General features: G+C 34.9%; 1 long non-coding RNA gene and 1 pseudogene across 1 annotated transcript; one reads left to right on the top strand and one right to left on the bottom strand.

Moving 5' to 3' along the window:
* Positions 1-318: 318 nt before the first annotated feature.
* On the top strand, positions 319-23,430 carry LOC120607251 (uncharacterized). The gene is made up of 4 exons (XR_005654111.1): positions 319-520; positions 18,754-18,945; positions 19,573-19,641; positions 21,633-23,430. It is a non-coding gene; the product is annotated as an uncharacterized LOC120607251 (long non-coding RNA).
* Positions 2,263-2,856, bottom strand: LOC120607250 (meiotic nuclear division protein 1 homolog; annotated as a pseudogene).
* Positions 23,431-24,416: the final 986 nt, after the last annotated feature.

Raw genomic sequence — 24,416 nt, 5'->3', positions numbered from 1 at the left:
CTGCTAGAATGTAAGCCTCGAGGTGACAGAGATTTTTGCCTGTTTCGTTCAATATTTCATGCCCAATGCCCAGAGTAGTTTCTGTAAACTGGCAGATGTGCTGGCTGGAAAATTACTGCTTAGCTATCGCCCATGGGAACATAAGTCATCACCCATGGGAACATAACATTCTAACAATAAGCTTTCTGCTTCTGTACTCCCGCTTGCACAACTGACTGTGGGTCGACAGTAAAGAGAAGAAAAATAGACTTTTGTGTTCAGACAGAATGAGGAATGGGGTTTAGGGCTTAAAAACTTTGTACCTCTACATTTCAGGGCTGCTTAATTTGGGGTCTGCATACCCCTGGCAGATTCAGCTGGTTGAATAAAGAGTGTGTTTCCTATAACTTACTGATTTCTGGTGGTCCATGCGTCTATCGGGGGCTGGCGGCTACAACACAGACACTGAAATGTTTGTTCACTGGATATGCGAGTGGAAGTTGGGATCCTATAAACCTGAGAATCCTGCTTGTAACCTGTGGTAGATAATTGCAATCCTTTGAGACTAAATTTATTGACTGGTGAAATGCAATTAACAAGAGCTCTCATATGTTGTTTGAGGAACAAATTCTATAACTATGTAACTATATGAAGTGCACAGTGGTATACTTAGTAAATTCTCCACATAGGTAGTGTGTGTGTGTGTGTGTGTATGTGTGTGTGTATTAATTGCTTATCGACTTGAATCTTCTTTCAGTAATATTTTTTATTCATATTTATTTAGAAAAAAATTTTCCTGGCCTGTAAAATATCTGACTTAAAATATTAAGATCTTAGTAGTAGTTATAATTGTAGTTGAAAATACCTTGAGTTATTTTTCCTAAAAATTTTATTCAAAAAAATTTCAATGCAATTACTTATGGTTTTTTTTTCCTTAGAAAATGTTAGCACACATTTTGGTATTACTGTTCATGGTTGAGAAGCACATAGTTAGTTGGCCTCTGGATATGCTTGTTATCTCAGTAATGGTTGCTTTGTGTTAAAGTATTTATTTCCTTTTATAAGCCATAATAAAAGTAATTTTTTAAAAATTAGTTACTTTTTGAATATTAAATGGAAAAAGTAAACATCATTAATTCTAGATATTTTTTCCTTTATTGCTAAACTTTGATGACAACTTTGGATTAAAAAAATAAATTACTAATAATTTTTAAATGGCATATACCATTTAATATTCTAATCAATAGTTAGCATTGTATTAGTATTTAATATTATTGCTTATGCTTCTTTTACTTAAAATTTTAAAAACAAACTTTACTGTGAATAATATAGTTTTTAAAGGCATAGTGCAATAATGGTACATAGCTACCTAAAATATATTGTTCGATCTTTAAATTATTTACCTCTTATTTGTATTTTTGTATGATTTTGACAAAATTCTATGGATACCTCAAATATACCTAGTCTAAAACTAAGTGAATATTTCCTCTGAACTGCTCTTTTTCTGTGTGTGTGTGTGTGTGTGTGTGTGTGTGTGTGTGTGTGTGTGTTTTCCTCAACTAAAGGCATCATCATGCACCTGGTTGCTAGGTGACCCCTGGGGGTGATATTAAACTTTGTCCTCTCTCTCCACTCTGACAACATCTGGTCAAGAAGAACGATTGATGTTTACCATCCAAATATTAGATTAATTTGAGTTGTTATGTCCTATAAAAAACTGGTTTGAAGATAAGCTTGTCATTGAGCCTCTAGCTTTGGCCCCTTTTCATCTATTCTCCATCTAGTTACTAGAGAAGGATGTCTGTTTCAGACTAGTTTGATTCTCAGTTGTCTGCATGCTCTAGCCTTAACTCCTTAGCACAGCATATACAATTTGATGTCTAATTCACTTGGGGCTGGAGTCCTATTTGATGTGAAGCCCTGAGAAAAGACCTTGGCTAGTTCAGGGAAATCTCTTTGGCTGCCCCAGAGTGTGCCATGTTGTCAGTATAAAAGCAATTGTCCATAAAGGAGAAACTCCCTGGGAAAGTGGGGGGATCAATAGAAGGTGGGGCCACAGAGGTGAAGTGAGACACCAAAGCCAAGATAGGACGAATGAAAAAATAAAAGACAGTACTATGAATCAGGAGGCAAGACAAAGAGATTCTTTTCTTTAACACTTTATTTAAAATTAACAAAATGATAAACAGTTGTAGGTAAATGTCAATTCAGTACATTTAGTTGAATAATAAAAAATTTTTACATATTCAAAAGTGTATAGATTCTTTACTAACATTGAACATTTTAGTCTATATAGTCAAAGTTTTTTGGAATTCCAAAATTTTTATCAATTTTATTTTCTTCAAATTCAAATTTTCTTTTGGCCCAAGGTTTTATTGCAAACATGCTATCAGTCCATCTGTTAGCAGTTTTGGCTACTTTATTTGCTTGGCATGTTTCTTTGACAACTTGAGAATCACATTTTTTTTTTTTTTTCGTATTTTTCTACTTCTGCCTTTAGCTGTTCCCTTGGAAGAAACCTCCTTTGCTAGCATGGTTTGCTCTTCCATCTCATGTTGGCTAGTTTTAGCTTTCTCAATGCTTTTCTGTTGGTTTGTGTGCTTTTAGTTTTTCTCAGATAACAGATTCCAGAACCTCCAGTTCACGTTTCCTTGCATGAAGAGCTTTACTTGGAAAAGTCCCCAAATAAGTAGATGTTCCAATCCTCTCACAGTCAACCATACTATCATCTACTAAGCTTTGAAGGGCTTCTTTTAGTGACACAGTCAAAGAGAAAGTAACACCTTTCTCTTTAGGAGAAATCTTTTCCATGTCTTCTCACTGAAATACATCTTTCATCTCAAAAGATATTTTTTTCATGCAAGCTCTCTTTTCCTCTGCACTCCTTTATTCTTTGACAGAATTTAACCCATCATGGCCTGTAAGGAAGACTAACTCAGTGTGGTGTTTCCTTAATAAAACAACTGATTCACAAAAGGGCAGAGATTCCTGTCCTTTGGTAAAAACCAATAGATTTTTACAGAAATCATCTAACTGGAATAAAAACTTGTTAGATTACTTTTAAAATGGTGAACAATTCAGAAGTGTACTGTACATGTTACATTCAACTGTCAAAAATCAAGAGCCATGTTTGGAATCTAGGACATCCAATCGCAACACCCCCCCACTCTTTTCGTACTTTCCTTCCTCTTCTTTCTTTTTCTTTCTTTCTTTCTTTCTAACAACAATAACAAACAAACAATACTTTCTTTCTTTTTCTTTCTTTCAACAACAACAATAACAACAACAACAATATTTCTTTCTTAACAACAAAACAATATTTCTTTCTTTCTTTTCTTTTTCTTTTCTTTCTAGCTCAACAACAACAACAACAAGCTCTTTCTTTCTTTCAACAACAACAACAACAACTCTTTCCTTTTCTTCTTTTTCTTCATTATTCCTTCATTCATCATTCATTATTCCTTCCTTCTTCTTCTTCATTCAGCTATTTCCTTCCTTCATTATTCCTTCCTTTCTTCCTTCTTTCCTTCCTTCCTTCCTTCCTTTTTCTTTCTAACAGAGGTAACATTTGTTAATAACATTACAGGAATTTCAGGTGTACAACATTATAATTGGATATCTTTATACTCTATTGTGTGCTCATCACCAAAAATATAGTTTCCATCCATCACCATATTTTGACCCTCTTTATTTATTTTACTTCCCCATCCCTACTCCGTTTCCCCTTTGGTAACCACCATTTTGTTGTTCGTATCTATGAGTCTGTTTTTCTTTTGTTTGTCTGTTACTTTTTTGTTTTATATTCCACATATGAGTGAAATCATACAGTTTTTGTCCTTTTTCATCTGATTTATTTTGCTTAGCATAACTTCAAGATCCATCCATGTTGTCATGTGGTATATATTTACAAAGGAATACTAATCAGCCATAAAAAAATGAAATATTATCTTTCCCTGTCCTTATTAAGAGGCTACAGCTATGGTAGTCAGATCTGGACAGACTGAGGCACTGGTTCTGAAGTGACTTGTGGTCTTTCTGAGTTTGTGAGATACTCAGTCATGTTCTCAAAGCCTTAGCCTAACCTAACTCATCCTGGAGGAATAGACACAGGAATAGACATAGGGTGCTGAAGGGCAAGAAGGCTACAGACATCCCCATGGTTTCCTCCTGTAGCCCAGAGGTGCCAAGGAGAGATTCTTGAAGTCACTGGGCTAACTTTCAAAATTTCCATTTTGTGGAGAATTTGTCAGTTTGTGACAAAGGAAGGATGGCACACGGATCTTCCTAGACAGATGAGGTCAGTGTTCTCACTGCAGCCTGGGTGCCAGTCTTCCAGTGCTTCCTAAAAACCTAACCTCTCCCTTTTTTGAGCTGTTCCTTCTGCTTGAAAGGATTTTACTCAAGGTACTTGCAAAATTATCTCTTACTAACTGAGGCTTAAGACTAACATTTCCTGTGAAGGCCTCTCTGCACCTTCTCCAACCCTTTATTTTCCAAGAGGAACGAAGCACCTGCCTTCTGGAATGGCTGCAACAACTTTGTCATATGTCTGCTACATGATTTATTACCTTGAATGTAGCTTTCTTTTTCCCCACAGCCTTACTCCATTATCAGTGAGATCTGGAAAGACTATTCCCTCTATTTCCTTGCAGTGTCTGGTATATGGCAGGCTTTAAAAAATGTTTTCAGTGCTTTAAAGTCAAATATAATCTTAATTCTTTTACATAAAAAAATGATAGAAAAGAAAAATAAAATCATCACCTGTAAAGGGTTCTGTTAAAAACACATAAGTTGATTTTATATTAACAGAAAGTTTTGTTTTAGATGGTTCACATTCTTCTCCTTACTTTTTATCGTTTTGTTTATTTTATGATTTTGGATGTTAAAGTGATATGAAACAATCAGCCTAAAGAGATCGAGATTTTATTTTGGCAAAAATAACATAATAAGATTCAATTGAATAAATATGTAACATTTACTAGGTCCAAAACTATAATTACAGGGTTAGGGTGGGATGGTTGAGGAGGTGGCAGTGAATGTAAAGAGGTGCTCTGGTTAAACGTGGCCTTGAGTTATTTTAAAACTTTGATGGGTAGAATTTGATGGGTAGAAATTGCCTTCTAGTAGGCAATTTGAAGTTTCCAACTGTTGTAGAATTGGGAGAAGTGGTGATTTCCTCATCCCTCTATTTCTTTTTTTTTTAATTTTTAAAAAATTTTTCCTTTAGTGTTATAAGAGTAAGGCAAGTTTTTGAAGTCTACTGTCCAGTAAGATAACCTATCAGAATCTGCATTCTGGTTAGTAATATAAACAAGCTGCATATGATTGTACCAGGAGAGCTTCATTGTAAACTATGCTGCCCTTTGTGGGGTAGAAATGTTTCTTATTTCCTATATGTTGCGTTTATTTAATTCCAAATAACTCAGATTTTACAAAACGTTGTGGCATTGACTTATTGTAGCAATGGAAATGGAGCAGAGGAATCTGAGACAACAATCTTTTTCAGGGTCCTCTAATTTAAAATTAGACTTGCTAGTTAGTTTTTTTTTTTTTTTGAAAATGTACCTTCTGAAAATAAAAGTGATACGTTAAGTCTTTTCAAAAATATGTACCCCCATATATAAAGTCTACGAGATTTCTGTATAACTAAACTCAAAACATACTGTCTACATTCTACTGCTTAACAATTGTGTAATGGATTAAAATATTACTTTGTGTACCATCTACATATGTTCCCTTACTTATCTGAGTGATATTCTTTTTTCTTTTTAAATTGTGACAGAAGTAAATGTCTGCTCTAAACATTTCTGGCTATATGAAAGCTTATAGAGTAAAATTTACTTTTTGATCTCTTTCCTTTCTCTCCTCTCAGCCCAGAGCTCCAGAGGCAACCTCTGTTTCAGTTGAGTGTGCATCTTTCCAACATCCTTACTACGTGTACTAGGTTGCTAGGGCTGCTGTAACAAATACTGAGTGGCTTAAATAACAGAAATTTATTGTGTCACTGTTCTGAGGTTGGAAGTCCAAGATCAAGGTGTTGGCAGGTTTGGTTTCTCCTCAAGCCTTTTTCCTTGGCTTACAGATTGCTCTTCTTGGTGAGTCTTCATTTGGTTTTCTTTCCTCTGTGTCTCTTTTTGCATCCAAATTCCTTTTCCTATAAGGATACTAGTTAGATTGTATTAGGACCCACACAAATGAGTCTAATTTGAACTTAATTACCTCTTTAAAGGCCCTGTCTTTAATACATTTAAACATCCCCTTATATGTTGGAGATCATGGCTTTATATGAATCTGGGGGTGGAATTTAGCCCATAACACTATGTATAGATTAGTATCTTTTCCCAGCATGGGTAGGAATATAGTATACACATTTTTCTGTGATTTGTTTTTCACTTAACAAAGTAACATGAAGATCTTTCAATGCTGATAGTTATTCTCTTTTTTGACTGCAATGTTCTTTAGCATGAATAATTCATAATCTACTTAACTATCACATTGTTGATGAACATTTAGGTTTCATAAATGTAATTTTTTCTCTTTTTAGAAATAGATTGATAGGAACGGGATTTTTGGGTAAGAGTGTAGGTCATTTATGCATTTTAGTAATACTATAAAATTGTGTTCCCAAAAGTTCGATTAATTTATACTCACATGAAAAATACTTGAGTAACATTAACCTTAATTTTCACAAATTTTGAATATTGTCAATATTTCAAAAAATTTTACATATCTAATGGAAAAACTTACAGTTTTAATATAGTTGTCTTATAAATAGATAAGTTAAATATCTTTTTATATGTTCCACATGTAATTTTGTGAGTGAGTGTGTATGTGTGTGTGTTTGTGTGTGTATTGTCTTTTTTTATATCGGATGCCCATTTTTCTTTTGGGTTGTTGGTCTTTTTCTTATTCATAATATTCTTCATATATTATAAACATTTATCCTTCATCTGTTATACATTTTAAAATACTTCTCTCAGATATGACTTAAGATTTAAATTTGACCTAGAGAGGTTTTACACTTTTATGTGATCAAAACTTTCTTTCTTTTCCTGTTAAATATTTTTATGTTTGTTTGTTTTTTTTTAAATGCCATTTCTACTAAAAGACAATGGCACCGTTTTCCTGTATTTTCTTTGGTATCTAATTAAATGTATTTTTCCTTTTTATCACACAAGTCATAGTTTTAATCTATCCAGAAGAACTTAGAGTGAAGCATGAAAGTCTACTTTACTTTTCTAAAAGTATTTAGGTCATTTTTGACATTTGCTTTATTTCCTGAATAAATTCAACACACTTTTCAAAATATGGAATCTTTTTAGGGTTGATAGATCAATTTGGGGAGCATTAGCTTTTTGGAGTACTGAATCTGTTACAATAACAATGATATTTCTCTATTTTTTGTTTTTCTTGCTGTTTTTCAATGAAGTTTTCTTTATAATGGCTTTGTATGTTTATTTTTAGTTATATTCTTAAGTATATTATTAGTTTTTTAAAAATTAGATGTTTTTCTTTTTCCTATTACATTTTATAATTAGTTATTGCTGTTATATAGAAAAATTATTACTTTCTTTGCATGTTTATCTTACATATCATTAAAAAATAGTTCTATCTCCAAGAGCTTACAAATTTAACACACACAAAAAGCCAATATTTAAATTATCAGAACATAAGAATAATTAGAGCTATAATCATGTGGTGTAATCCATAAATTACTTTCAGAACTCTATAAGGTTCAGGTCTGCTTATAATGATCATAAAGGGCTTATTGGAGGTGCAAATTGACCTAGTCTTTTAAGGAGAGGCAGCTCACTAAGCAATGGATTATAGTGAATAATGACATCGAGATGAGATCGATTTTGGTATATATCCTTGAAAAAACGATTAGCATGTCTCGACAGATCAGAAGATGAGATCTAAAAGCCAGTGAGAACAATGGACAGACTGAAAGGGTGGGGAAATTATGGAAGCTCTTCAAAGTCAAGCAGAGTGTTTTGGATTTAATTCAATAAATAATGGAAATCATTTGGGGTCAGAGATGTGACATTCAGAAAGTAGAGTTGAGAATTTTTTTTTTTTTTGGCATAATAGAGGCAATCCGAAATTAGGGTAGCTGACTAGAAAGCTATTCCAGTGATATAATTTTATAGAGAGAGGGACCTAAACAGATAGTGGTAAATAAATAAGGCATTTCCAAAGAAAAAAAGAATAAGATTTAAAAATTTTAAAATAAAGGAATGTTATGGCCCAAACGATTCTGAGACCCACGGAGCCAATTGAGATTAATTATGAGCCTTTATTAGCCGGCCGGCGACTGACTCTCTATCACGCAGGGCTAGAGGAGATCAGCCCCGAGCTTTCAGAGCAGGCAGCTGATAAAGCTCAAGACCATATCCTGGTGGTCTCCTGAACAAGCCAGCAGATTACAGAAGTGGAAGTTGGCTTTTAGCATATCTTTGCCCGGAACAACACCCTTGATTAACAAGTAAATGGATTACAGAAGCAGACATTGGCCATCTACATATTTTATACAATACACTTCCTAAACCACACACAAGCAAGTAGGACAACTTCTGCTATCTAAAGATATTTCTTCCCTGTAGCTGACTTAGCTAGTTTGCTCACATGAAAATTTTCCACCCTTAACAGGAAGAGTAAAATAGTTATAATATTTATATTTTAGAAAAATAAAATAACAGTGATATGATTACCAGAAGTTGGTGGGAAGCTGTTTAAAAAAAGTTTAGGTTACTATGGGCCATGCCACCCTGAATAAACCAAATTCCGTCTGATCTCGGAAGCTAAGCAGTGTCGGGCCAGGTTAGTATTTGGATGGGAGACAACATAAGAAGACTAGGTGCTGTAGGCATAAAAAAATAAATAAATAAATAAGGGATTGTAAGCTGACAAGGTCCTTGCAATCTGTGAGGTCAACCAAGGGTTGCCTCACAAAAAAAGTTAAAAAAAAGAAAAAAGTTTAGATTAGAACATATTTAGATAAATATTAAAATTGTCGAAAAGTATGCTTAATGTCTGGATGATTAGTACACTGAAATAACTCAACAGCATAACGCAATTCTGTTCTTCCAATCTGCTTTTGAATCGTGGTGCAGTAAGACTTAATCCTTGTGGAATTTCTAGTGATGTGACTAAAAGTGTTATTTTTGGTTTTTGTTTTGGTAGAAAATTATTAAATTAGTAAAAAATGATTAACTGGAATAGTTCACAAAGAATATGATTTTCTAAAGGGTACAATTATGTTCAAGTTAAGATTTTTATAAAGGGTATTTTGTTCTATAAAGGAATAAGACATTAGATTTCTTTTAAACTTGAAGATGACATATGTATAGGTGGATAGGAGGAAAAATGAGCAATGCTTTCAAGAATTACTACAAAAGAATTATTTCTGTTGATGAGAAGTACAGATTTTAAACCTATTGTCACAATGTATTATATATATATATATATATACTACTCTACATAAATTTGCTTCTTTATTTCAATCAATAAACAATTATTTACTATTAAATATTAAAAGAAGTAGAAACATTTCAGTTTCATAAAAGTACTACCAAGAAATTTCAAAATCAAATAAAAAATATTTGATAACAAAATTGTACTAAATTCTGGAATCCCAGAATATATCTCTTTTATGTATGATTAATTCTAATTACCAATTGATAAAAAAAATAGTTGAAAAGACATAGAGACATTTGATTAAGAGCTGCTATAAAGTTTTTGAACTTTTCATTTTTGATTTACAGTTCTACCAGTGTTAATACATGTATAGATTCTTGTAACCACCACCATAATCAATACATACAATAGTTCTACCACTAACATCTTCCCCAGCCCCTTATAACTTCTATTTTACTTTCTGTCTCTATGAATTTGCCTATTGTAGGTATCTCATATAAGAAGATTTATACAACATTTGTCTTTTTCTTGGTTGTGGGCTGCCTTGGGTCTAGGCCAGGATACACTGGAGGAAATAATGGGAAATTAGTCACTGGTTTGCAGTAGGAGAGACAGGATGGAATGTACTTCTTCCATCTGAGCTAGAACTAGAACCTCTCCTTTTCAATGTGATTGTTTTATCACAACTTATTTAGAAATAGTTTTGGAAAAAAAATTTGTCAAGAAAGCATTTAAAAATTAGAAATTAAATTTATTCTTAAATTTAATTTTAATTATACAGGTGATATCTTAATAATTATCATTGTAATAGTTAATTAATGTAGTTAAGGCTAACAGTTTCCTTTAACCAACCCCTTCTGTCTCAGTCTCCCCCGCTTTCCCAGAGGTTACTGAATTGAACATTTTTTCTTTCAGTAATATGTCTCAGAGTTCTAGCCATATTGATCCATTTCCTTTTAGCTGATTCACTGTATTTTATAGTTTTGATTCACTTCAGTTTATTAGGCCATTCTCTTGTTTAGATACCTAGGTTTTTAAAATGAATGACATGTTTCCTTAGAAAGAATATTAGCCTCTGTGTTACAAATGATTCCTGAGCCTGCAGCCTTATACAGTCTGGTCCTGTGAGTGTTAATGGTGTTTGCTGAAATTCTTATTTTGATTGCTAAACGATCACATATTTTGTTTCTCAGAGTCATACCATAGTTTGAGCACCATTTAGCCAAGTGTCAAGTTCCTTTGCTCAAAAGCAATGTGATAACTTGAATGTCAGTGGAAATCACCTTTAATTGAATTTCAATAACTTTCCCAAGAGCATAATTAAAATAATTGGCTCAGCCTGCAGCCACAAACACTCAGTCTAGAATAATGTAGCTTTTCATATAACACAATTCTATACAGACTGGCTTTTTCCTATACTATAGATATTCATCTAACATCATCATCTCATAATTATTTTTTTTGCCATAACATGGTTCTACTTCCTGGATTTTTGAAAAATGCATTTTACTTAAGCTGTAATGTTGGTGTTCTCTAGAAATTTGTACATGAAATACCCAGCATGTTTAGGAATCAATTAGAAATTTGATGGCACATGGATTGAATCATGACCTGATCTCTTGTCTTTCTCCAAAGTCCACTGAAATGACAGTAAAGGAATAAAAAATATATAACCTATAAGGACAAAAGACAAGAGACAAATAGCACCCCTGAGGTAAAAAAATTTTCAACAACAAATGAAGAAATGATAACTACAGAGCAGCTGAAAGCCACAAAGAAGTATATGGACAGAAAAGCATGACTTTATGCCACAGAACCTCAGAACAATTTGGAAGATGAGAGCATAGTGGGAGCGCAGGCAGGACTGAAAATTTTTTAAATGAGCATTACTCCCTGCCCCTTAAATCTCCTTCCCAACTTCTCATAGACAGAAGGTCCCTCTTCCTCCCACCCTTTCTCCCAGCACAGAATACTGTAGGTTCACTCTCTGGAAATATCGAACCAGGGAGGCTCTGAACTCAGGACATTAAGCATAGTTAAGAGTGGAGTGAGGCACAGTACCTATATAGATTGCATACATGAAAGAGGAATGGGTTATACACAGCAGGAGACATTCTCAGAATAATTAAATATAATATTACAAATAAAAAAATCAACAAAAGTGTTGAAACAAAGTTAAAGAAATCTTATGGAATATTAAAACATAAACAAAAACATATCATGGGAAATTTTCTTTTTTAAATAGCGGGTTTATTATGGAGGTTTAATATAATTTAAAAGATTTTCAGAAAGAAAAAAACAAGACAAATGGAGGGAATAATATTATATAAAAAATCAATAAATCAATTGTCAGAAACCAGCCGACCAAGTCAAACCAGGTCCCTGAATGGGGGAGCGGGGACTGAGAAAAAAGAGAAGACAGACAGAGTGCAGGAGGGAGAACAGATCTCACAACTGTCTCTCCGAGTTTATTTCTTAGGCTCCTTTTTATACATAATCTGTTCCTTTGTGTATCCTAAGGTAACATAATTAAAGTAACATCTTGAAGATCAAGGTACAATCAAAACTCCCTTTGACACTCCCTTTGCACTCCCTTCCACACTCCATGTTTCTATTCTTAATCTTCTTCTTCCTGGAATTCCTCAGAACCAGCCTCTTCCCTTTTATATGCAAGCAGGCCTCCCGAGATAATCCATGCACTCCTTTGAATTTTGGGAGCCTTAGCTCCTTACAATCAATGAATCAGTAAAGCTGGAATCTGAGTGTACATGGAAGCTCTGAATCTAGGAAGGGTGAGTTTGCTTCTCCTTGACTCCCAATCTCTGGGAAAAGGGCTCTTTATGTTTGGCCAAGGAACATTCCTCACTGTTCCAGCTCAGCACTCAAAGCAGAGCAAGGAGGACATTTGTTACTCGATTTAGATATAGGTTGCTCTATGGAATAAACAGGAAATTATGGAATATATGGAGAAGAATAAATTATGGAAAATCTAAAAAGGGAATGAATGGAAGAAGTGATGCTTGAAAATGTCAGGGATGGAAGTAAGTAATAATTACTAACTCAGAATACAACCTAAAATAATTATTCTTCTTAATCATCATACTAGCTCTTTGGCTATAGGTAAATATAACCATAAAACAGAAAGAAATTTCAACATTCTTTGCTCTCTAAGAAGGCCTGGTGAGTAGTCAGAGAATAGTGCTTATATTTGCAAGAAAGTGTTTAGAGAGCATGCACAGGCACATACGTGTGTGTGTGTGTTGTATGTGTGGCAGAAACTAACAGGCATGTAGCAAGGCAGAACTAAGTTGAAGAAAAACATGACAGGTTTTTGTTCCTGGATCTGAGTTTTAGGAGCATAGCCGGTGGGAGGAGGCCACCAGGACCAGAAGGGGACTTCGGTCCCTCTTCTTCTTTGTAAAGGGGAGCCCCTAGCACCGCAGCTGCCTTCTTTTTCTACCCTTGCCCCTAGGTGGGCAAGTGTTGCAAGAGAAAGACAGCTGGCAAGATTGGAGCCACTATAATTGTAGTTCTTCTGTATTTGCTGAGACTTTAATGCTTTTTTCTTTCAGTGTTCTCTCTCATGAGCTTCATGGTAGCTATTTTATAATTCTTGCATTCTCTGACACCTCCTTTTTTTTTTTTTTTTTTTACTAAATATTGGGAAGTAACTTAATTTCCCATTTTATGAAGAAAAATGATACCATAAGCTTTCATTATCCCACAGTTTCTATTACCAGTTGTATTGATGACTCTTAAGTATATAACCCTTTTTAGATTTTCCATTTCAAATGTAACTTCTAAACCTGCGTTCTACAGACACTTCCAACTCAGCCTATTCAAAATTGAGCTCACTTTCTTCACCATGCCTTGTCATCTGTGCTCTATATGTAATACTCAAGGCAGAACTCTGGAGAGAGAACATTATTGATGTCCCCCTGTTTTCAAAACCATGTTTCCTTCCCTCCACAACCATATCTCAATTAATGAATTCCCAGTTTTAGTTTCTCACTATTTCTCTTCAGCTCTCCTGTCCCCTGGATGACTCTCTGCCTCAGTCTTGTTCTATTGAACTAGTATGATTTTTCTAAAGTAGAATTCTTTTCTTTTCATGCTCTTATGTAGATCTTGGCTGTGGTGTCTCTATTGTACTCAGGAAAGTCCCACGTCCCAAATATTTAGTGTTCAAGGACTTCATGGTCCAACCCTGCTCATTTCTCCAGAATCGTCTTTTGCCACTTACTCTCTCTTCACACTTATGCCATGCTAGAGAATATAAAATCTAGCGTACATAAAAATCTTCTAGAATGTTTCTTAAATAGAAAATCCTGGGCTTCAGATTCTGATGTAGTAGGTCAGCTTCAGGGCTCAAAAAATGCATTTCAACAAGCAAGTTGGATGATTTACATTGAGATGGCTGATAGACCACTCCTGGAGAAACTTTGCTGAATGCTGGGGTATTTGCTGAAGCTCCATACATTTCGACATGTAACATTCACTACCTAGAATATCCTTTCCATTTCTCATCTTCTCCCTTTCTTTCTTCCATACCTACTTGGCCCTTTATCTTTCTCTTTCAGGATTCAACTTGTGACTGGTGGATGCTGGGACGCTCTCAAAACCTTTCAAAGCTGAGCGGGTAAACTCCTTTTCTTTGTATATGCTGAGGCACTATTACACTTTTACTGTCTATTCAGTGTTTTTTCCTATACAAGCTGATGAGCTCCTTATGGGCCTGCCTTTGATTCTTCCAACCAGTGAATCTTCCAACCAGTAACATTTTCACAAGAATGACAGTGCTGTATGAAGGCCATTAAGGAAGTCCTATTTTCTGGCAGCACAAACACTATGGAAATGGCATGACAACCTCCTTCCATCCTTCTGTTCAACATAATGCCAATGGCAAATGTCCCTTACCTTAGTTATGCATTATTTGACTCATTGGAGAGAAACATGGGAACATCCTAACAAAAGTTGAGTATTGAGCTCAGAATCCACTAACTTTCAACAAGACATTTAAGGGGAAGAAAATTAACTTCACTTATTAAGTAGATGAGTTTCTTTGCAAATATATTTTAAAAATTGAAATATATTTTTAAAATTGTTTTTTCATAGTAGCACTTAAAGATGAAGTGAAGATCTTCAATTATTAGGGTTGTTTGTGTATTTTCAGGTTTCCATTGGAAGAGGAAAACACTTCTGACAATAGCTAAAGCTATTGGGAATAGCATTAAAATGATTAGTTTTTGAGCTTTCAGGTGAGAACATTGCTGAATTAAAAAGCTCAATGTATCACTATCAATAAACAAGATTTAGCTGAACAATTATAATAGGATGGCTGAGCTGCCATCCATGCTTTTAGATGCCCAGGGTAGAAGTAATTTTCCCTCAAGCCTGATTTTTGAATTGTTTGTTTTTGTTTAAACCAAGAAACAATCGTGTGACTCAATTCCAATATTCTTGTATTTATTATCAACATATTTCACCCACTCTTCCCTGGCAGTATGCCAGGCTTTTGGAATTGGTGACTGTCTTAGATCTTGTCAACTGAGAAGTTTGGAAACCAGAATATCTTCACTCGGTATGTCCCTCCAGGATGTGTGTAGTTTATTACTTTCTACATGTTGCTGTTGGGTGGGAGAGAACTTCAAATGTGTCATAGATTGGATTTTAAAGAGAAAAATAAAATCAGAAGAAAATAAAATCAGGTTTTATGATTTTACTGAACGCACCATCAGGATTTTATGAGAAACATTTTCTGTTCTCAGGGCATACTCTTTGATTTTATTTACTGCACCAAATGTACCACATCGCAAGTACATTTTGCTCAAACAAAATTTATGAAGTATATTTTAATTAATGGTCTCATTTTAATGACTTCTTCCAAAGCATTCTTGTTTGATGTGTTGAATATAATTATTGGTACTTAACACTTCTCTACAGTCATTATAGACACACTATTTTTTCGAGGCATTTATTCTTTGTCAAATAAATGCACAAGAAGTATTTAGCATTATATTCGATAGCTGTGTTATGCCATTAGAAAAACATATGTATAGCCCACGAGTTCATTCATAAAATGCTAAACAGAAATCAGTACTCCATAAAACCTAAAGCAAGGCTAACTTTATAAATAGGATGTCTTTCATGTGTCCTTTAGGCACTGTTTCTATTGTCGGTTACCCTATTCCTTCCTCGTGTCCTTTAGACCAGAATCCCAAGGCTAAACTGAGTGGTCCTGAGCCTATCACCATGCCTGCCCTCCTGGGACTGCTCTCTCCCTCAGTACCCTAGAACTCCAGCATGTCTTCTCTCTCTTTGACCTCTCATTTATTCAACAAGATGGTGCAGGAAAAGATATTTATATTTTTAGCCCACTCGGTGCTGCTTTAAACTTCTAACTTGTTTTGCCTCATGTAACAGAGTTTGGGTCATTCAGTGGGAGGTACCGGTACTATTTCTTCATGTTCTTAAAAAGATGACTAAGAGGACCAGGCAAGTGAACATTCAGCTTCTGTGGTAAAATATCTAATTTTGTTCACGTAGAGATAACTTCCATAAATGAAAGATGATTAAAGTTCTTATGAGAACAAATCAACTCTTTCAAACCTTCAAAATAGATTTCCTACTTTTTGGCATGCAGATCTTCATCTAGGGATCAGAAAGACCTTGGATCTAGTTAGCTAGCAACAAGCTTTAAATTATAATGAGGTTAAATAAAATTTCCCAGAATCCAAACATATCAGAAACAGACACCTGGCCAGGATTAACCTGAATTCATTAACTTGAAAAGCCCAGTAAGTCAAAGTTGCTTTCTTAGGTATAAAGATATTGCTTCAAAGAAGATAAATAACGTTGACATTATGAGCCTTTATACATTTGAAACTCTCTACGCTTGATTGTGTTTCTTTTTTTCATCATATGTAATCTGCTTGTTCTTGACCTCCCTGTCCTCCCTCTTCACATACATCTAGTCAATCACTGTCTTGTCAGCACTCCCTCCTTAACATCCTTAACATCGATTTGCTCTTCACTGTTTGCTCTCACCTCCTGTCATTTCATGCTGCCGTCCCGTCTCACCATATTGCTCTCTGTATCTTTAGTATAATCAGAATATTTGCTTTAAGAATCAGTCCACAAAGGTGTAATGCAAAAACTACATTCATGAATTTGACTCTGACTTTTCTGCTCCTGTTTCTAGTTTTTCATAGCACTGGAATTTTCAGTGAAACATAATTCTGAAATTCCTAATGCTCAGAGTTAATTAAGACAGTTGTGTAACCAGGAGCTCAAATAGGATTGACTGGGAAAGATTCATTAATATAGTCATAATCTTGTTTGTTCCTTCTGTGCCCTGGAACATGTTTCCTGAGAATTGTTATGAAAGGGTTCTTCCTTCCCATCCACCTCTTTTCCTGAGTTGGATATCCACGTGTGTAGCAATCTTAGAAATAAAATACTTCTAATACTATGGCCTCTTTATTCTTGAACTCCAGGATTTTACTTTCCTTTCTATTTGTTCCCATGCCTACACTTGTGTCATAACTAAGAAACTATCTTCACCAAATCCTAATTTTACATATTTCACTTTGTTGCCCGTTTCTTTGACTCATTTTGCTCTCTTAATAAGGGCTGTCTATATGAATTGTATTCAACTCGTAAGTCACCATTTCTTGAACTCACTTTAAATTGCTCTTTTTCACATAAAAAATGATCTCCACGATTCTAAGTGCAATGGTATATTCTCAAACCTCATTTTACTTGCTCTATTAGCAGAATTTCAAGGATCACTCCTTGTCAGGGCCAAGCAGATCATGTCGGCTACACCAAGTGTCAGGGGTGTTGCTGATCGAGAAGGGAAGGTTTAATGGTGAGACACCAGTTGGAACAATGCACAAGAGGCAGACACAAGGATGAAATGGCAGGCACCAACTTTATTGCACAGAGCGCACTTCTGTTGGGAAGTGCAGTCTATTGCGGGGTTGTGTGGTATTGCATTCACTTCTTCTGCTCCCCTTTCTTGTGCTCCCCTTATGCTCTCCAGGGGACCACATGGCTCCTCACACAACAGACTACAATAGTGGCCTTCAGCCACATATGCGTGATACAATAAGCTGAAGTATGTTTACATATTTTCTAAATCTGGGGTCCTATCCCTAGCAGAGGGCCTGGATCACAGACAAACCTTGGGACGGTCAGGCCTTGGATCAACCAGGCCTTGGATCACAGCCAGACCTTGGGCCAGCCAGGCCTGGCACCCACACTGCTCTTTATTAAAATATTAAAAAAAAAAAATTATTTCCAGGATGTAATTCTTCTGGTTCTACTTCTTGCTCCTTCTCAGTCTCATTTGCTTGTTCCTCTTTTTTACCTCTACTCTTTAATATTAAAATGGCCTAGGGTTCAGCATTTGGTTCTTTTCCTTTCTCTCTATACCTACTACCTTGATACTCTCATCTAATCTCATAGATTAAAAACTCCTAAATTCTCACAAAGGCCTTCAAGGCACTATTATCTGTGACTTGACTTCCTACTGTTGCCCCTTCCTTGCCTGCCACATTATTAACTTTCCGCTGCCTCACGTGCAGGCATGCTCCCTTCACAAGGCCTCTGTGGTTCTATCTTCATGGAATCCTCTTTCTCAAAGTGTCTACTTGGTTTGTCCCATGACTTCCTTTCAGTGTTTGTTTACCTGAATGGCCTTCCTCAATCCCCTTCTTTAAATTTGTAGTGACCTTTCCTTATCCTGGACTCTATCCCTTTTTTATTGGTTAATGTCCTCCATATTTACACTGTAGTTTATAATTTATGTATTTATTTTTCAGGTTATAGTCTTACATTCCCATAAGGGCAGAATTTTTTTTTTTCTATTTATTCATTACTGTATCCCCTGAACCTACAAAAATGCCAGATACCCAATATATATTTGTTAAATAAGTAAATCTCAGAATGGATCTCTGATTAGATATACTATCCATTTTTAATTACATGCTGGAAACCTAAACAAACCAGATTTTAATTTTTTAACATATTCTTTCCTACTCTCTCTATCTTCTCTCTAATCTCTCTTTCTAGTCTTCCTCTATATCCCATTCTTTTTCATTACACATAGAACAAAATGGATTCAGAGAGGTTAGGTAGGTTCTCTAAAGCCTCACACCTAATAAATACCTGGCAGAGCTGGCAGTGGATTTCCCTTTTTGAGCACAAAGTCTGTAACTCTTTCTATATCTCCAGACCTTCCCAACCACAGTTCTATGAATTGAATTTAGATTTTTCTTGACAAATTTGTCTCCTAACCACCAAGATGATGAGAATTCTTAGCTTGGTAATCTCCTGCTGTGTCTCATTTTGGAGGGTAATCTGAAGAGAACAGAGTCTGATGATAAGCTGCTCTGTCACTGGATGGTGACACAATGAACAATATCTGAAGCTCATTGTTTACCATGACATGCTGAGTGTGGCCAACGAGGAGCTCTAACACCTGGATGTGGATCTCTGCAGCCAGCTGTAGAGTGCAAATGCAGATGAGGGTGTACCTTGAACATGGTGAGTAGCACAAGGTATGACCAGTCAGGGGTGAGAGATAGAAGCCTGGTGTGGGCTTCTGGTGGGTACAACTCTAGGCCAAGGTCTTCATGGAGATGTGGTTATAAGTAGAGAGAGGTATTTTTGTTCATTTATAGCCATATAGCCCTTTTAGTGACATCCAAACTATTTACAAAGATGTACTCTTACAATCAGCAGATTTATTTAAATTAGGCTTTATTATTATTTTGGAATACTTGGTATAAATCATTTTATTGGATTCAAGACTCATTAGCCTTATCATAAGAAATGTTTACATTGCATTTATTGATAAAAGAAAATATAGAAGTATTAGATTCTTTAAAAATAATTTCAACTGTTATGTTATTGAAAGGTTGAAAAATATTTGTATTTTTTATCACTGACTTGTGAAAGTTTGTCATCGATGATGACTATGAAGTGTTTAAAGAGCTCATTGTCAAAAGCTCTTGATTAGAGTTTGTATGTGGTTATTTCAAGTAAAAATCTGTTGGTAAAATCAATTTTAATTAAGAAATTATTTTTAATTAAGAAATGGAACAGATTTTATTATTTTTCTTACCATTAGGTAATGTAAAAAAAAAAATGACAATACTTTTTTTCTTGCAGAACTTCATGTTTGTCATTGAATCTGCCCAGAGGACTTAATTTTCTATGTATGCCATGATGTGAACAATGGTGAGCAAGCACAGTGTGGTACCCAATTTGGGGAGTGGTCCAAGGTTCAGTGTATGGAGGTGAAAAGTGGAGCCGAACATCAGTGAGGAGCCCAGTAGCATGTTAGAGGCCATCGTAAATTAGAAATTTGAGAATTGCTGGGTAACTTCTCAGATGATCATAATATTAAAATGTTAGCTAAAAGCCTTCCCATTCTTGCTCTGATTCATTTATGTTAACGGTTCATTCTGAGCAATGAAACCTCTTGCACATGAAATTGTCTGTGGGCGTTCCTTCCCTTTACTTATGTAAAAGACATTAACACATAGTTGTCATTAACGTGATTAAGGATTATTTATCTCAATTCAGATATAAGTATCTTCGGGAATCCTACTCAACTTCAATCTTAGAGATATATATTCAAAACCGTAGTTTCTGGTTGATTTGATTTTTGTATCACCAGTTTATTTTTAATTTTCTTCCTTCCTTAAAAGTTCTTAATAGTTCTCTCATTCTCAGAAAGTGAAATGGCTTTCTAAGACAGTTTTCTCCTTTCTTTCAAAGCCCATGCATTATCACATTTAATAAATCAGAACAAATCTTTTGAACCGTATGATTTTATCAGACAGTGATTCATATCCACCTCAGTATATTGTTTCTAATTGTTCTTGTGACAGACAATTTGAAGCTGGTCCTGGAATGTTAACTGTGAGCAGCATGGCTAACTCAGTTTTGCCTCTATTAAAGTTTCTTTGTCAGAAAACTGGTAAAAAAAAAACACAAAAAACTCTTTTACATTCTTAAATTAAAAAGCAAACAAACAAACAACAAAAAAACAAATTAGGTAATACCCATTGTTATCAAAATAGAGTTAAATTGATTCTCATCCTTCTTTATTGACTTTATAAATTCATGCGAATGAATGACAATTAATTTGGCAATATAGAGTTAAGAAAGCATTACTAACTATATATCATTTTCAAGTATTCTATTGAAGAAATCATCTAATATGAGGAAAAAAGCTATCTAGGAGGATGTTTATGCAACATTATTGGGAAAGAATAACACATTTAGAAACACATGTGAAAATGGAACAATAATTAAATTAACCATGTTATTTTTATTCTGAGAAACATTTTGTGGCAATAAAATATATGGCAACATGGAAATAAATTGCTTTATATAACATTAACTAAAAATCACAACTAAGTACACTGAAATTACAGTTATGTACAAACACCCATTTCAGAAAATTTTGCAAGGACATGAACCAGGATGATATTAGTTGAGTTGTGATGATGATAGGATTATAGAATATTGATTTTTAAATTTTATTTAACATGATGAATTACTTAAATTTAAAAATAAGTAGTGTTCTAAAATAAGGTCATACAATTTGAATCTGAAAAAATCGGATATATTTATAGTTCAGTTGACAGACACAGCCCTAATAGAGTATATAAGAGTGTTGATTTCATCTCAGACACTTCCCACTACTGGGAACTGACTTTCAAAACATCTTTACTAATTTAAGAGGCAAAAATGTTTTGTTTCTGTTGTAATTTCATTCTTTCATAGTAAGGTTGAACATTTTTATGTTTTTTTGGTTTGAAGTATACTTTCTCCTAAGAGCTACTTATAGCCTTGCCTATTTTTCTACTGTTATTTTAATTTTTTTTTGTAATTTATTTCTATAAAATCTAAATAGATTAAAGAATTAGTGATCTCATCATTGTGTTATATTGCCAAATTTCCTTTTTAATTTATTAAAGACTGTTTTTAGGTATGAAGATATTTGAAACATTTTTTATTATTTTAATCAGTAATTTGGCTTTCATTCTGATTTTTCTGTACATATGTGATTTTATACTTTTTAAATTTTTTTGTGAATTATAACACACATACTGAAGAGCAATTTGTGTGTGTGTGTGTGTGTGTATGTGTGTGTGTGTGTGATAAAATATGACATTACCAACATCCCAGAAGCTCTTTGTCTCTTTTTCACTTCACAGGCTCTCTCCCCACTAGTGGCAGCTGCCTGTGGTAGGCATCTTCTGTGATGTCCCCCAGTGGTATTCAGGCCCTGGTGTAATCCTCTCTACTTCAGTGAGAGCTGGACTCATTGACTTGCTTCAAACCACTAAAATCCAAGAGAAGCAATGAGATGCACTTTGAGAATCAGTTGTCTCCAAGAATCTTTCACTTCCTTTTTTTGGACAATGTATTACAAATCAAGATCTGGGTGCTGGGTGTGCTCATTGCTACTGTAATGTCATTACTTCTAGGCCGTTTTGGTGGATAAAGAAAACACACACACACACACTCACACGTGTACATATAGACACACGCTCACATGTGACAGACATACTCACCCAGATATACACTCATATAGTCACTACATTCTTATATACACATATACACACACACACAACTTCTATATTTAAATAGCTATTACAAAGCCAGTCATACTGATATGATACTTCCATTTCCTTCCAATCTAACACCCTAGGGTTCATTCTGTTCTTTCTCCTTTCCGTATTTGTAACTCTGGCCATGTGGAAGACAGAACAAATTTAACATGCAAAAAACAAATCACAGCTGGATGAAGACCCCTAGCAACAATATAATTCTTGATTCCAGTTGCCACAAGGCTGGTCTGTATTTGCCTTTCTTAAGGTTTTTGAATATTCCAGGAAACCCCCCTTTTGCCTAACTAGCTTAGTTGGACATTAGTCTTTTGTAACTAGAAAAGTGTTGACTAATGCTATGATGAAGGAAAATCCAGTGTACAGCCATAATATGTCCCTCTCTTATTCTCCTTCTCAAATAGTATTGGAATTAAAACTCACTAGATTTGACTCTGTGCTGTTTTGCTGTACAGTAGTCCCCCAATAGATCCTCGGGGGATGCATTCTAAGACCCCCAGTGGGTGCCTGAAGCCACGGATGGTACCACACCCTTATATATATTATTTTTTTCCTAGACATACACACCTATGATAAAGTTTAATTTATAATTAGGCAATTTCATGGATAGAAATTTTGTTCTTATTGGAGATTTTAGCAACCTCGGAAATAATTTTTTTTCTCTTTTCTTATTGAGAACTTGCACTTTTTCATTTAAAGGAAGCTCTTTATAACTTACAAGACAGCTACTAAGTGACTAAGGGAGGAGAGTGTTAGCATATACAGCATAGACATGAGGAACAAAGCAGGACATGTCCTGAGCAGGAGAGAGCTGGAGAGCACAGAATTTCCTCATACTACTCAAAATGGCACACAATTTAAAACATATAAATTGTTTATTTCTGGAATTTTTTGTTTAATATTTTCTGACTGAAACTGTGGGTAACTGAAACCTGAAAAATGAAACCATGGATGAGGGGAAGCTACTGTCTGCCTACAGAAACAGGAGTCTGGCATTTATTACAGTGCTATGCTGTTTTTTAGACATGTAATAAAGTTTAATCCTTATGGCAACATGTAGATTTAATAACAGAATTCCTTTTTTACAGATGAGGGAGTTGAGATTTAGGGACGTGAACGGATTTCTTTGGGTCATACAAAAAAGACTCAAATCACTAATCTCTGCAAAGCCTTGAATTTTCTTCCCCGCTTAGTGTCTTCTCTTACCTAACTCCTTACTGCGTGAATCAATTAATTCAGTAATTGTTTTTTGAGTACTGCATATGTCATCCTATATCAGAATTGATTAAACAAACTTGTCAACACTTGTCGACTTTGTTAGCTGCTTTAGCACTTTAGAGAAAATTTAATTACACTCAGTAATAATGAGAAAGAGCTGGGAAAAAACTCAAGTCAAAGCTCTGTACTCAAAGAATAATAAGTAAACTAGTTTACTTTAAAAATCAGCCTTAGATTTTCTAGGAAAAAAGAACATGGTAATGTTCACAAATACTTATTAGCGAATGCTTATTGTATTATTATATAAAAATTATTGTCATTATTTCAGTCCAAATTTTTTACAGATATGACCTCTCAGAAAGTTTATTTAGCATGGGTCTGACCCTACCTTCTTGATTCATATTTATTTGCATGATTCAATCAAATGGGTATGAAATTCATTAAAATGGTGCTAATATTTAAACAGTATTAATTAATGATCAAAACATTACCAGAAAATATTGTTAGGTATGAGAGGCATGTCTTATGTCCTTGGAAATATCTAGACTGTTGGAAGTCCACGGTTGTGTTTGCTTCCATCTCAAAGGAACCTGATACTTGGTGTGGTTCTGTGATTTCGTGCAGATAAGTCAGTGAGAGTACGGTGCATGCTGGGCAATGAGGCTTTTGGGTTTTTTGAATGTCGTGTGAGTGAGCCTTTCTTCATGAGATCAGACAGCTTCTGCCCTGAGCATTAAGACCAACTTGCCAGAAATACAGCGTTTCAAGTTAGAAATGCAGGGCCGGCATATCTTAGTCCTTGTTCAGTCCTCACCAGAAATGAGGGAAATGCTTTTCCTTCCTACTCTCTTCCATCAGCAAAAAGCAGAGAAGAATATTTATTACAAGTGCCAGATCTTACGCAGTGGCACTGTGTTCACATTTTATCTTATATCATCATTATAATAACTGAGGGAAACAGTTTTAACTCTCCCCGTGTAGTAAATGGGCTCAGAGAAGTTAAGGTGAGCAAAATCAGAAACTCAGTAAAGGACAGAGTCTCTTTTGTGTCCACCACATGGCTTCTCAGTGAGCTGGCCACTGCCTGGCCTCTCAGGACTTGCAACTGTGGCTTCCGTATCAATCAGAGTAACTATTTGGTTCATTATTTCT

The sequence above is a fragment of the Pteropus medius genome, unplaced genomic scaffold, assembly GCF_902729225.1.
Source record: "Pteropus medius unplaced genomic scaffold, Ma_sr-lr_union100, whole genome shotgun sequence".
NCBI classification, from domain to species: Eukaryota; Metazoa; Chordata; class Mammalia; order Chiroptera; family Pteropodidae; genus Pteropus; species Pteropus medius.
Note: the sequence above shows the minus strand (reverse complement) of the source record. Positions and strands in the feature narration are given on the sequence as shown.